This window comes from Salmo salar, chromosome ssa12 (genome assembly GCF_905237065.1).
Source record: "Salmo salar chromosome ssa12, Ssal_v3.1, whole genome shotgun sequence".
Taxonomy (NCBI): domain Eukaryota; kingdom Metazoa; phylum Chordata; class Actinopteri; order Salmoniformes; family Salmonidae; genus Salmo; species Salmo salar.
Window position 1 is genome coordinate 49,761,212 of NC_059453.1, and position 13,117 is coordinate 49,774,328.

At 46.5% G+C, this 13,117-nt stretch overlaps 1 protein-coding gene across 4 annotated transcripts in view; it reads left to right on the forward strand.

Moving 5' to 3' along the window:
- Nucleotides 1-621: 621 nt before the first annotated feature.
- LOC106565213 (plexin-A1) overlaps nt 622-13,117 on the forward strand; it is a 259,984-nt gene continuing 247,488 nt past the window's right edge. For 2 of the 4 annotated variants that reach the window (XM_014132076.2, XM_014132080.2), the window contains exon 1: nt 622-814. The gene's annotated coding sequence lies outside the window, so the exon portion shown is untranslated. Of the gene's footprint in view, nt 815-6,324; nt 6,548-13,117 lie in introns of those variants that run through there. The other 2 variants (XM_014132077.2, XM_014132078.2) reach the window with 2 other exon arrangements.

A 13,117-nucleotide genomic window follows, 5' to 3' on the forward strand; every position in this document is an offset into this window, starting at 1 on the left:
CTTGTTGACGAAGACAAATATAGACTGATAATTTGTAACTCATATTGCCTAACCTTTTATTCATTCCTCAACTCAGGGAAAATTAAGTTATCTTCTTATGGAACATGATTAAAGGCCAGAAAGTGAGGTTGTTTTGCCAATTTCAAGCTGTGGCCACCATCTTACTTCTTCTTTTTCTATGGTACTATGGCTGTCTCAAACATTCCTTAGAGGTGCATGCTACCACCTACTCCGAGGGCTGTGTCTGCCCACTGTTCTGGAATGTGAATTCATTATACTTTGTGAAAAACAGGAGGGGAAAAAGGACGAGGAACCTGGAAGAAAAATTGCCCTACCAACTAATCCGACACCCTTCAAAACCTCACCACTATTCCACTAGTTTGCCCTACCTGATCCCTCACCAGGCCGGCAGTCCTCACGGGACACTATCGTTTAACACACCTTGTAACTCTTCTCCAGTAAAATCTCGCACACCCAAGTACGTCTCTGCAGCTGCCACCACCACCGCATCTATTTCCTGTGATTTACGTTCCATTATCTGCGGTACAATTGATCACTCTTCTCATCGACGCCCTCTGTGGAATATACAAGGTATTGAGGCAGCCCTCGCTCTCGCCCCGCTCGCTCACATTGCCAGACACATCGAGGCAGGCTTTTCTCTCTTGAAGCCTCGATCTGCATTCCTCTTCATTCACACGAAGGGGAGCCGCAGTGGTGAGCACGCTAGTACACCGTGACAAGAGTGGAAATGTCCTCAAGTTTTGGATTTTAACCACATCGGCTAGGATATCTAACCCAATGATCACTTGAATTTGTAAGTACCCAGAGGAGTTTGGTGCGTTCTTTGAACGAGATAAACGGTTTATTTTGGTTTGAAACATTTGGGTGTTTTCGCTCCCCATGTTGCGAGTTTGGTATCGGATGTTTTTTTTTGTCTCCTTTCTGGTAGGAGGACCTCTGCGTAGCGTCTGAGGAGTTTATGGAGCTTGTGATTTCAAAACATAGACCTCGTATGAGGCAAGCAACCAGTCCTTTTTTTGTTGTTGTTACCTAAGCGCAACCCATTTATTTACCTACCTGTGATTTGAACTTCATCACAAACAGTCTTGGAATGCTTGTCCAACTGTTTTTCTATGTAATTCAATCAGTTCAAGAGTTAATCAACACCGAAGTCACCGTGGAAAACTGCGGATATTGGAGCGTTGGCCAGGGTTGTGTGGGTTCAGTGTGTGGATGTATCCCTTCGCTGTTCTACAAGCAGATAGACTACTTGAATTAACTGAACAGAAGCCGAATTCAAGCTTACATCTCAAGACCTATTGTACTCTAGCCTATTTTATTGCTGTTCACGCAGGGTTTTTATTATAGGCTACATCCTATCCTAACATCCTTATGTCAATATTGTTTTTCTATTCGAAAAAAAAACATGGGCAAGGACCTATAGTTCAACGGTGAATGGAAAAGCAAACTATTGGTTACCTCATTGCAAAGGGAATGCCGTTGCATAGCTTTTTTGAGAAGGAATGCCTCCATAGACTATATAATTATAGCCATTCACTGACAGACACTGTCGCCTGGAAAATTGTCTTGGGCGGTGAGTGGAGTGGGGACACTGGGGAGGGTGGCATGTGTGGCTCATACATGGCTTTACATTGAAATTCGTTGCATGCTCTCACATATTGGGGTTATTTAATAGGGCTATTTCTTGGTAGTTCTACGCTATTAAACGGACAGAAGGGAATGTAGCATATCTCAAGGGACCTAGTGCAGCTTTGTAAAAAATAAATAAATCGATTCCCCTATTGGCTCTAAAATAATTAGAAATGGTGTTCCATGGTGTGTTAAAAGAGCGTTAATCTGCTAAGGAATGAGTGGCAATTTGTAGGCTTTGTTATTCAACAGCAATTGTAATTCCCCATTGACTGGTAATAGAAGGTTGAGGGTTGTCGGTGGGTGTGTTGGTCTACGCATTGGCTGTCGTCTATTGAATATGCACTCAAATACTATTTGATTTTTCTTTAATAGTTTTTTTCAGTATAATTCTGGTGCGCAAATTACACATGACCCACCCTCCTCCTCAACATATAGCATTCACCAATTAAAAAGCCTGACCGAATTTGAATGTATTATTTAAATATGTTGTAGGCTGATTTGTCTTGCCCGTTGGCCTTTGCCCTCAGTTTACAATTTAGGCAACAGACATTGGCTTGGTGGTTAAAGGCTACGACTACCCATTCACATGTAAATGTTGAAGGATCTCAAGCGTGACTAATGTTTGTTTAGTAGGAGGTACTAGTTGAATATGACTGTCCCTAAGTCATCGGATTGGCCTTTGCTTCTGCTCGTAAATCACTGAATAACAGACCGGTTGGTCTTCTAGCTGCTCCTAAAGTGTCTGAATCCACTGGGATATTGGGTTGTAGCCCTAGTCTACATAGATCATTGCGGCTGCAATGTTTAAATTCTGTAGAGTTGTATTCAAAGTAGATACGATGCATCAGTGCGCGACCAGTGGCAACAATGTAGCTGAATGAGGTTCGCACGCTGGTGCTTTTCAATCCAATTTCCTCGCCCATCCTTCATCACCAGCCCTCAAACTCACCTGCATGTCTAGCCTGGAGACTCCAGCATAAATGAGCATTTGGATTGGGAAAGTTTCCTCTCGCCACCTCTACAAGTAGATGACTGACTTGCCCAGTTAAATAAAATAAATACAAGCCAGAATGTTGAAGGCAGTTATATTTATACTTAGGCCTACTTTACGGTTGTCCGTGCGGTTTTGCAGGTATGAATGCGAGACCATATATCCACAGGAAAGTAGGATTTAAATAAACTTTTCAAAGAGCCGGTAGTGCATTCAGATTTCTATCAATTGAACCATGATTTATATCACCAGGTGATTTATATCACCTGAATCATGCACACAGGATGAATATGCATCCTTGCAGAGCTGGTGCACTTATTTACATTCTTCCGTGCATGGTTCAGTTGATAGAAATCTGAATGCACTACCGGCTCTTTGAAAAGTTGATTTAACTGTACTTTTCTGTGGCTATATTGTTTTGCATTCCTACCTGCAAAAGGACCATGCTCACTGACAACCGGTAAAGTAAGTTAAAAATATACTTTTCTGGGGTTTTTTCGAGCTAGCGAGGACATTTTGTTTTCTAACAAACGTATGGGATTAATCTGACTGTGATTAATGCCAAGATGATAGACAATCTTCTGAGGTGAATTGAACCTGAAGTTTTGTTTGATAAAAACCTTACCAGACATTGGTTTCTTTCTTTCTTCTTAGCAATTACAGAAAACAGTAGCCCATATGGACGTCTCTGTGTGTTGTTGTATTGTGACTCCATGCTCTGTCATCAATGGATTAAGTGTGGGTTCTCACGTTTTGTCGTTAAACTTTTGCGTTTCCAGTATGGCGTTGCAAATAACTCTGCCGGAAAACTACAAGCAATCCGCATCGTATGATACGAATCTACTCTCCATAGACCGGTAATGACGTCAAATTATTTTGTAGCTCTCCTACTATCCTGATCAAGTGTTGATATCAACTGGAAGGAATATTTATTTTTACCTTTTTTTTAACTAGGCAAGTCGGTTAAGAACAAATTCTTATTTTCAATGACGGCCTAGGAACAGTGGGTTAACTGCCTTGTTCAGGGGCAGAACGACAGATTTTCACCTTGTCAGCTCGGGGGATTCGATCTTGCAACCTTCCAGTTACTAGTCCAACGCTCTAACCACTAGGTTAATTGCCGCCCCAATTGAGGAATGAGGAAGAACCTACTGTTGACCTACTGTCTAACTTGATTCTGTAGGGCTAACGGGCTTTATGAAGTGACTCGATAGTCAGTACCTCCCTCCGGTGTATGTGCGTAGTGTGTGTGAGTCTTACGTTTGTGTGCATCTCCTGTGTGTGTGAGTGGACTTGGCAGAAGACCGCCACATTAACAGCCCCCTTGACTGGCAAACATTTTAAATCGGTGTGACAACCTCATCCTGAGGTATTCTCTCGCTCTCTCTCTCTCCTGCTGTTTCTTTCTCTCGCCTCTCATTCTCCCACTGTCGCTTTCCCTCCTCTCTCTTCCGCTGTCACTCCTTCTTTCTTCTCCCTCTCTCATTTTCTTTCCTCCTGTCAGGGCTGCGTGTGTTTTCTCCCGCTGAGGAGTGCCCCTGCTTCCATCATCGGAGCCATTCCCGAGTTCCGACACCCTGGCACCATTCCCACATTTCGGAATCTCCGCTTCCCCTCGCTCTGTTCTGACTTCTGTTAATTGTTGGTTTCGGCTCATTAGGACACATCCACCGCTGTTCCGGTCCAATCCGCCATGGTATCTGCGATATTCCTGGCATGCCAGCCCAGGCTGCCTGCTTTGGCTCACTCTTGGCTCTCTCAAGGAGGAAGCGTTTAGTGCGAGTGTAAAAGGAGACCTCTTACCAATGTGAGTTTGTCAGAGGGAGGCAGCGGGATGCCATGCGAGTGGTTTAATTTCCCCTTGAAGATGATTGAGGGCTTTCTCAATGGAGTGTAATGGAATATCTTCTTTCCATATACGTACCAGTGGAGATGGGTTGTCATTTTTGTTTCTTCCTCTCATATTTTCCCCCCCTCGCTTTTTCCCTTTCTCTTCCTCCTCTCTCTGTTCCTCCCCACCTCTTTCTCCTTTTGCTTCCCTCCCTGGCCTGTCCCCCTGTAGTTACTCTCTCTCTGTCTCTCAACGTTATAACCTTCCTTCGTTCCCTCCATCTTTCCATCTCCTTCCCTCTCTTTTTGAACATTGTGACTCTCTCTGGGGTTCCCTGCTGCCCCTGGGCTAGGGTGCAGCAGTGATATTAAAAAGCACCAAAGAGGCCAGCTTGTCTGAGGGCCCTGACACACGTGAGAAATAAGCCTTTTTACACGACTAATATAGAAATAGAACTCTGTCCAATACAAAACCTCCCAAGGCCTGTCAGGCATACTGACAGACTGAGTGACTAACTGTTCGATGGGAATGACCTTGAATTTAATCGGCAGTGTGCAGTCATGGTGCCAGTGCACCAGACCACGTCATTGTATCCGTTATACCACACAATGCATTTCTATCGGAACGTTCTGTAACGTCGCATCTTCTTGAACAAACCCCAGGATGGATAACCAGCTGACCAAGACCAGTGTTTCACCCACCATTGCAGCTACGGTGTATTGCCCTCCCTGCCTAGAGAAAAGAGTTTGGCTTCTGTTGACAGTTATTGATTTCAATTGACAGTTTGATGCAATGGGGGGCGTTTACTGGGAAATAATCCAAGGGGATGGCTGACCCAGGCACCTATTGGTCCACCAAGCGCCGAACGACAAACGTTTCCCTTCGTCCTCCGCTGAGGGGACAGTCAATGGAGCCGTCCAGGAAGTGTATCAATCAGGAAGTCACTGGTCAATGCCACTGTCCAGATGTCAAGCAGTCGCCCAACTGCGGTACACTTGTTTTGAAACCGAAAACAGAACTGAGCTTTCTTATTGGACAGGTCCAGGTAGAACCCCTCCCCCCCTCCCATTTCATTCCAATTGGTGCTTAATGAACAAGACCCAGGGTTTCGCGTAGCATGGTTGTTGGTGACGTTCAAGTTTAATTCAGGTAATTCATTTTTAATCAATGCAAAATAAATTCCTGGATTTCCAAAACTGTGCACGTGGGCCTTCATGAAAATGGAATATTGTTGGTAGAATACTGTTAGTGTTGACAATGGTATTTTCTAAAGGATGCGGGAGCCTAGTGGTTGTTTGTACTGCTCAGTGGAGTCTGTCAGCCTCTTCAGGCTTGTTTAATGAAAACCACAGTGGGAGAGGAAGCGGCACACTGAGCAAAGCAAAATATGTGTCTTTTTGTTGGTGCAGCACACAATTTGTGTGTGTGCATCTATAGGTGTGCACTGTGCACGTATAGGCAACATACTTAGCTAAAAAGGCCTTTGTGTGTGTGTCCATTCCTAGGTTTAATATAAGCTTACCCTCTCTCCGTTGTGGGGAAGATTTAACTAGGAATAGTTGACAATAAGCACACAGGCTTTTTATTGTTGTGATTCGTGTTAATTGTGTGGTGGGCTCACATCATAATTGTTTGTTTCTTCGCCTTCTGTCTCTATTGCTCCTATCCTCTCCTCTCCCTGCAATGCAGTATCTGCCTTGGCACTGTCCCTCTCATCATATCTGTTCTGTTTACCGAGGGGAATTTAAATAATTAATTTGCCTGCCTGTAAATAAGAATAATAGAATGCGCTGCCGGCCCTTTAAGAGAGCCACTTGCCCAGGGAAAGCATGGCCGCCAGCGATACTATAAATCAGGTGTGGTGTGGCGACATAAATGGGAGACCAGCGCTCACCCCTCCCTGTTAGGCGAAGAAAGGCTCATTTAAAGGAGGTCAACAGCGCCGCTTTGCCCTCAGGGTGTGTGTGTGTGTGTGTGTGTGTGTGTGGAGTGTGTGTACCTGGCACACATGCATACACACACATGCACGCCACCCACTCTGAAGTCAACACCTGTGTGTTTACCAGATGTAGGTAAGTGTTCATTTATTCATTTTGTTTACTGCCTGTTTTCCCCTGAGTGCTTGGAAGTGGACTGCTTCAGGCTAGTTTGGCCTGTGTGTGTGTGGTGAAATGAAGTGGGCAGTCACGTCAGAGAAATAGCCTAGTTGATACCAACTAGCTGTGTTGACGGTTAGCTAAATTCATTCAAGGGTGTGGAAGTAGGCTAGATTCTCGCTTTGGCCAGTTGAAGACTCCATTTTTTTTGTTTTAATTTCCATTGGTGTAGTTGGGAATCACTAGTTCACGTTCCAGACTCTCACTTCCAGAGCTAAACTCCCAGTGACTTTTTGCTCTTAATCTCTCTGTTGTTTCTGTCTCGGCCTGAGGGATAGCTGGAATTCCAGGCACCGACGGCTCCGCGGAGCGAGCTGCAGATAAGCTTTTAGATAAGAGCACGCCGTGAAACTGAAGCGCGGTCAGAGGTTGAGTGGTAAAAGGAGCTATGTGGTAAGAAGTGCCCTCCCCCACCCCAACTCTACTCCAGAGAAGTGTTTCTCAGCTCCAGTCACGCCAAGGGACCTGCACTTTTTTGTTTTGTTCTAACTCCGCTCCAACAGATTCAACTTGTCATGAAGCCCATTGAGTGTTGAATCAGACGTGTTAGTGTGAGACGGAAATTAAAATGTACACACCCTGGGGGGGGGGGCTTCCTGCAGGACTGATGTTGACACATGCTCTCTAGACTAAAACACGTCGGCCTACAACATCACAAGCCCTCCCCTTCTATCTAGCCCCCTTTGTCAACGCTCTCTTTTGTCTGTGTGTGAAAGCGTTAAAGAGACAGATATGAGCCCGCCACTCGACTCAAATCAAATGTTATTTGTCACATACAGGTGCTTAGCATGTTACTGCGAGTGTAGCGAAATGCTAGTGCTTCTAGTTCCGACAGTGCCGCAATATCTAACAAGTAATATCTAACAAGCAAAGTTTCCTAAGAACTAGAAGCAAAGCAGCCCTCTCTGTCGGCGCCATCTTATCATGTGCGTCGTACCGTAGCATAGCATGTCGACCACAGATATGTTACCTTTTTACCCCTCAAGGCTACCGCTAATTTGCTAGCGCTTGCCTCTCCCTAATGCAAAGTGACGCAAACGTTTCCAAAGGTTAGCTGGCCGGTGACATGCCTCCATCCTGTTGGAAGGAGATCCACACCTGTTGCACATATTTGTTCTGTTCTAGCACAGCTGATTCATTTGCTAAATGAATCAGCATTTGCTAAATGAATCATCAATCCCAGTAGTTGAATCTCAGGTGTACTACAGCTAAAATATAGTAAATGTATGCAGTGGCTCTGGGTCCATGAGGAACGGATTGGGAAACACTTTAACCAGCTGATGCCAATGTTACATTAGCCAAAGTTCTCAGGAGTTTTGGAAGCTTCTGTCTTGTTGTTCTCCTTTCAACATTTTACATTTGGGTAATTTAGCAGATGCTCTTATCCAGAGAGACTTATACTTTTTCGTACTGGTCCCCTGTGGGAATCAAACCCACAACCCTGGCATTGCAAGCACCATGCTCTACTCCCCCCACCCCACATTTCCTTCATCCCTCCCTCCTGCCCTTCTCTTTTACCTTAGCTTGTTAAGTGAAAAGCCACTCCAGCCATGTTGTGCAGAACATTGCCTATGCTAATTCCTTTAGCAGACCTGTGCCAGCCGTGTAGCCTAAACGCTAAACCAGCGGGGGATACCACTCCACTCTGCGGCTGGGAGAGGGCTTTTTATTAGTCCCTCCTCAACCCCTTGGGGAGTTGAGTTAGTAGGCAGGGCCTGGGACCAGAACTCTGGGAATAGTTATTGCTGGCGAGACAATGCGGGAATGGGCGGAGAGGAGGAGGACTGAAGAGAGGGCTGAGAGTGAGTGAGTGGGGGGGGGTCAAAGGTTAGACAGATTCCTCTAAGGTGGGGGGATGGTGGATAGTTTATTGGCAGCGGGACCCTTCCCTCGCTGCTCTCCAAGGCAGGTTTAGCTGCTATGGGAAGGAGGGGAGAGGCTTGGTTAAATGGGCCCCCACATTAGTCATGATGGCTCCAGTTGTGCTTGGTGACATTTGACAACCCCCCCCCCCGTTCTGCATACGTGGTTTCATCCATCCCCAAGAGCTGTCATTGAGGTCAGGACTATACCAGCTCACGGAGGAAAAGGGGGGGTGGACGGTGTAGGAAGGGGGATAACATAGCATCCGACTTCTCAGTGTTAGTCATTGCTGGTTCAATGATTCAAAGCTATTTTTGTTCATGCGCTGCACAAGCGCGCTCCACCCTTTCAGATGGCAGTGTTGATTTAGTTAGTGTGACACTTCAGGAATGCAGATGGCGGCCATATGATTCAGTCGAATCAGGCAACGGGTTTCTATTGTCGAGCGCCACATTCCGATTAAACGGAGTGTGTAACTGGTGCGAGGTGCTGACCCGTGAAGGCTGAGAGGAGTTCCTTCCTTTCTCGCTTTTCCTTCCCTCCGTTCCCCAATCCACCATTCCCATGGTGTTTGAGGAATGCGGTTGTTCCAGTTGATCGGCCCGTCATCTATTTTTAATTTTTTTCCCCCCTCTCTGTGTGACCTCTTAGAATGGGCCTGTCATGGCCTTTGGCATGTCATGAGACTCTGACTGACGGCGGTGTTACGGTTTTGTCCGACAGCCAGCGCGGGGGTGGTGGGGGGGGTCTTTTTAGTGAGGTGAAACGTCCCGAACGTTGCAGAACCAAACGGAACGTATAGAGCGGATTTCCTGTTCTACATCGCACGCGAGCATATCCGTACGATACATTTCTATCTGGACTTTCTGTAACATTGCACCCTCCTGAACAGGACCCGGGCCCACCCGGTTAACGCAGAAGAACAAGACATGGAAATGGGCTTGAATGCAGTTGTCACATCGGTTTCATTTTAACGCTCCAACCTATGATTAGAGTTTATTTGATCTATGCCTATCGAGTTTGAACAGAACACATTTTTAAAGGAGGTACTCACTCTATTCCAGTGGCACGACACAAGCCGGTTGAGCTCATTCAAGAGGCCCACCTCTTTCTTGCCATTTTATGAATTGTCCTCGGCACAGACATTTGAAGCCACACAATCCAGAAGACTGAACTAGTTTTAGGACTGTTGTAATTTCAGGACCCCCCCCCCCAAAAAAAATGGGGGTGTTCGTTTTAGGTGGGTAATGTGGAATTTCAACAAAACTACGCCCGTCCACCTCAGCCAGGAAAGAGGGGATCCGAGGAGAGGAAGGGAGGGAACTTGGCAGCGTAGCTGGTTCAGCTCTCTGCACAAAGCTTATCGGGAGCGTTGTTCTGGGGAAGACCGGTTGTTATGTGTGTGTGTGGGCAGGGCAGGGGGAAGGATGACAAAACCGAGGGAGAGAGCTGACTCAAACTTTAATTAAGCCCTCATCCAGCAATCGGGAACAGCTGCTGCCACCCTGGTGGCTAGACAGATGTTAGGGGTGTTTTAACCGGAAAGTTTTGTTATTTCGGGGAAAATTGGATAAGTGTTTTGGGTGGGTATTTTGGTGGCAGCGGTGGGATCATTCTCACTCCTGATCACCAGGGTCACCAGCTCGGTTCCTGGAAAGCAACAGGCCGGTGAGTTAACCGTATCATTTGTAGCCGAATTCTGCCAACTGGATAGACTAGACACCCCCGTTTGTAAGAATGAGAGAGGGAAACGGCAGAGGCAGAGACAAACATGCACACGCCTAGAAACATGGACAGAGACACCGAGACATGCTTCCACACACTTTATCAGAGATGTTGACCCCTTGCCTTTTTCCTATTGTAGCTGAAGTGCTGAGTACCTGTCTGCAGCTCCCACACACTGTATACAGACCCCCCCCCCCCACACACACCCTCTTTGGAGTCCCCAGACACAGTTACCACCTGAATGTCAATGGATCAATGAGAAATGGGGGGGCGTAGTAGTAGAGGATCCTGGGACAGAGGACAAACTGGCGTTACACCACGCAAGGAGCCGTCTGGGTGTTAGTCCAGCGTACTCACTAGCCAATCCATAGTTTCTCATTGGATTCAGAACTAATTGACATTGGGGAAAAAGGTTGACTTGGCTCAGCTCAAGCTATTGCTATTTCTGTCTCGCCAAACCCCTGTCTAATCTAATCTTGTCAAATAATAAAACATTGATCACAGAAAGAGTGATGCTGTATGATGTTGCGTGCTTGCTGCCTGTGTTTTTGATCAAGGCGGCGAGTGAGTGCGTACAGCACGGGGCTCTGCCTCGAGTGAGTGCCTCTTCAGTGAAAAGCTGCGACTCTCTCTCCCTTGATCTCTTTCTCTCGCGCTGTCATTCACTCACTCCCCCCTCCCGTCGCTCTAACCTTGCGTTGGCGTGTGTTGATGATCGTGGAGTGGAGCGAGCGTGCGCGTGCGCGCGGGAGAGAGGGAGAGCTCCGTTTGTTGTGTAAATGCAGCACGCCGTCAATTGACTGCCCGCCTCCCTGCCTCTCCTTCAGCGGCTGAACCCTGCCCTCTGCGTGTCTGGCCCCCGGAGTGTTTGTGTGGGGCTACCCTCTTTTCCTCCCTCAGGGGCCGTGATGGCAGCTTGCCAGGGGAAGGATGGGCACCACTCACACCTCCCCCTTACTCTCTCTCGCGATTCATGAAATATGATAAACCGGCTGGTTCGAGCCCTGAATGCTGATTTGGCTGAAAGCCGTGGTATGTTGGACCGTATATCACGGGTATGACAAAACATCTCGATTTTTACTGCTCTAATTACGTTGGTAACCAGCTTCTAATAGCAATAAGGCACCTCGGGGGGTTTGTGGTATATGGTCCATATACCACGGCTAAGGGCTGTATCCAGGCACTCCGCGTTGCATCGGGCATAAGAACATCCCTTATCCTTTGTATATTAGCCATACACCACACCCCCTCGTGCCTTATTGCTTAAATATAGCCCTAGATACTGTAGTGAACATGCTGCTATTGGAACTGGTTTCTAGCACTAATACCATGTCTAGCCATGTTTCAGGCTGTGCAATGTCCCCATCTGTCCCTAAACTGCGTCACTGGTGTCACACTCCAATGGTAATGCAAGCTAATGCTACCCTCAGCCGTTTGGCCTGCTGGTTCTGATTCTAGCATCGAGAGCTGTTGGCGCGCTAGATCAGACCCACATGTCGTTTTATGTAAAGGACTGATAGCCCGTCATAAGGACGTGACCATTTTCAACCCTCCCCAATCCCTCTCTCCCTGGCTGACTCAGCCCTGGTGGAGCAACAGATGTGGACACGCGAGTGAAGCAGACGTTGTCGTTCCAGATCTAGTTTGCTGTCTGTGTTGCTGTTGGGTAAGGGAAAAGTGTGACGCAACTGGATCTTCTAATTCTGCGAGGTTGTTTTTTGTTGTCTGCAGGCCTTGCTTGAGGACAGCTAGATGTTACATAGTGCTATATTAAGAAAAGACTGGGAATGGAGCCATCCGTTTACCTTCTGTAGCAGACACACACACACACACAGACACTGTACTCTCCCGACCTCTTGTTTCCCACCGACACCCATTGTATTCCTGAAGTAAACAGTCCCGCGGCACTCGGGAGCGGAAAAGCCAAACAATAACCTGCTACTCAGGATTGCTACAGTGGGTTTAACACTAGACACATGCACACAAAGGACTCGCCTACCGTTTGTGTCTGGCGAACCGCAAAGGAAAACGATACAATTGCGAGAGAGAGAAAGTGAAGCAAGCCGTCACAATAGCAGTTACTGTATTACGGGCGTCATTAAAGGGACAGTTCACTAGGGCTGACCCCATTTAGTCGACTGGTCAATTGTTTGATCGATAGGCTGTTGGTCAATCGAGATTTCTTTAGTCGAGCAGTTGCAAATTGAAGACGGAGACACCTGTCTGATTCGTGCCCTACAGTGGACTAATCCATTGCGGCGGCCACGGGATGGCGCAGTCCGTCCTTCTAAGACGTGTGCTACCGAAAACTGTAAATGGTTATATTTGGTAAGAATAATGGTGCAACACTAATAAATATAATCTTATTTTAGAACAATTACGCTTTCGCACACGATGGATAGCAGTCGTTGAATTGGCATCTTTCCCTATGTTACTATGCGAATAATAGCAAAGTTAACCCGCATATTGGTTTTTAGAACAATGAGGAGGCAGCAGAGTGTGGGGGGGGGGGGGGGGGACCTTGCCTTAATTGTCTAAGAAAATTGAGGAGAAAGGAAACCCCAACTTTAATTAGGTCTATAATCAATAGCCTAACTGTTAAACATGCCCGGCTTTGAAAATCATCCAAATACTGTATATCGACAGAAATAAGGCATCCTGCTTCTGTTGCCAGTTTGAGTGTTTGTTTAATAGTCTACTGATTATGTGAGCGCCAAGCCTCATGCAACCCCGCAAGATGTCAGATAATGCAATTACACAAATTACGCTGTTAAATGTTTGCTATGCTGAAATAAAGGGTTAAAAAACGTATTTATTCAGTGTTTACACTGTTCCAAACAGGCAGAAAAAATGATATTGTAATCTAACGGCACCTGTATGTCACACATAATATGCAGT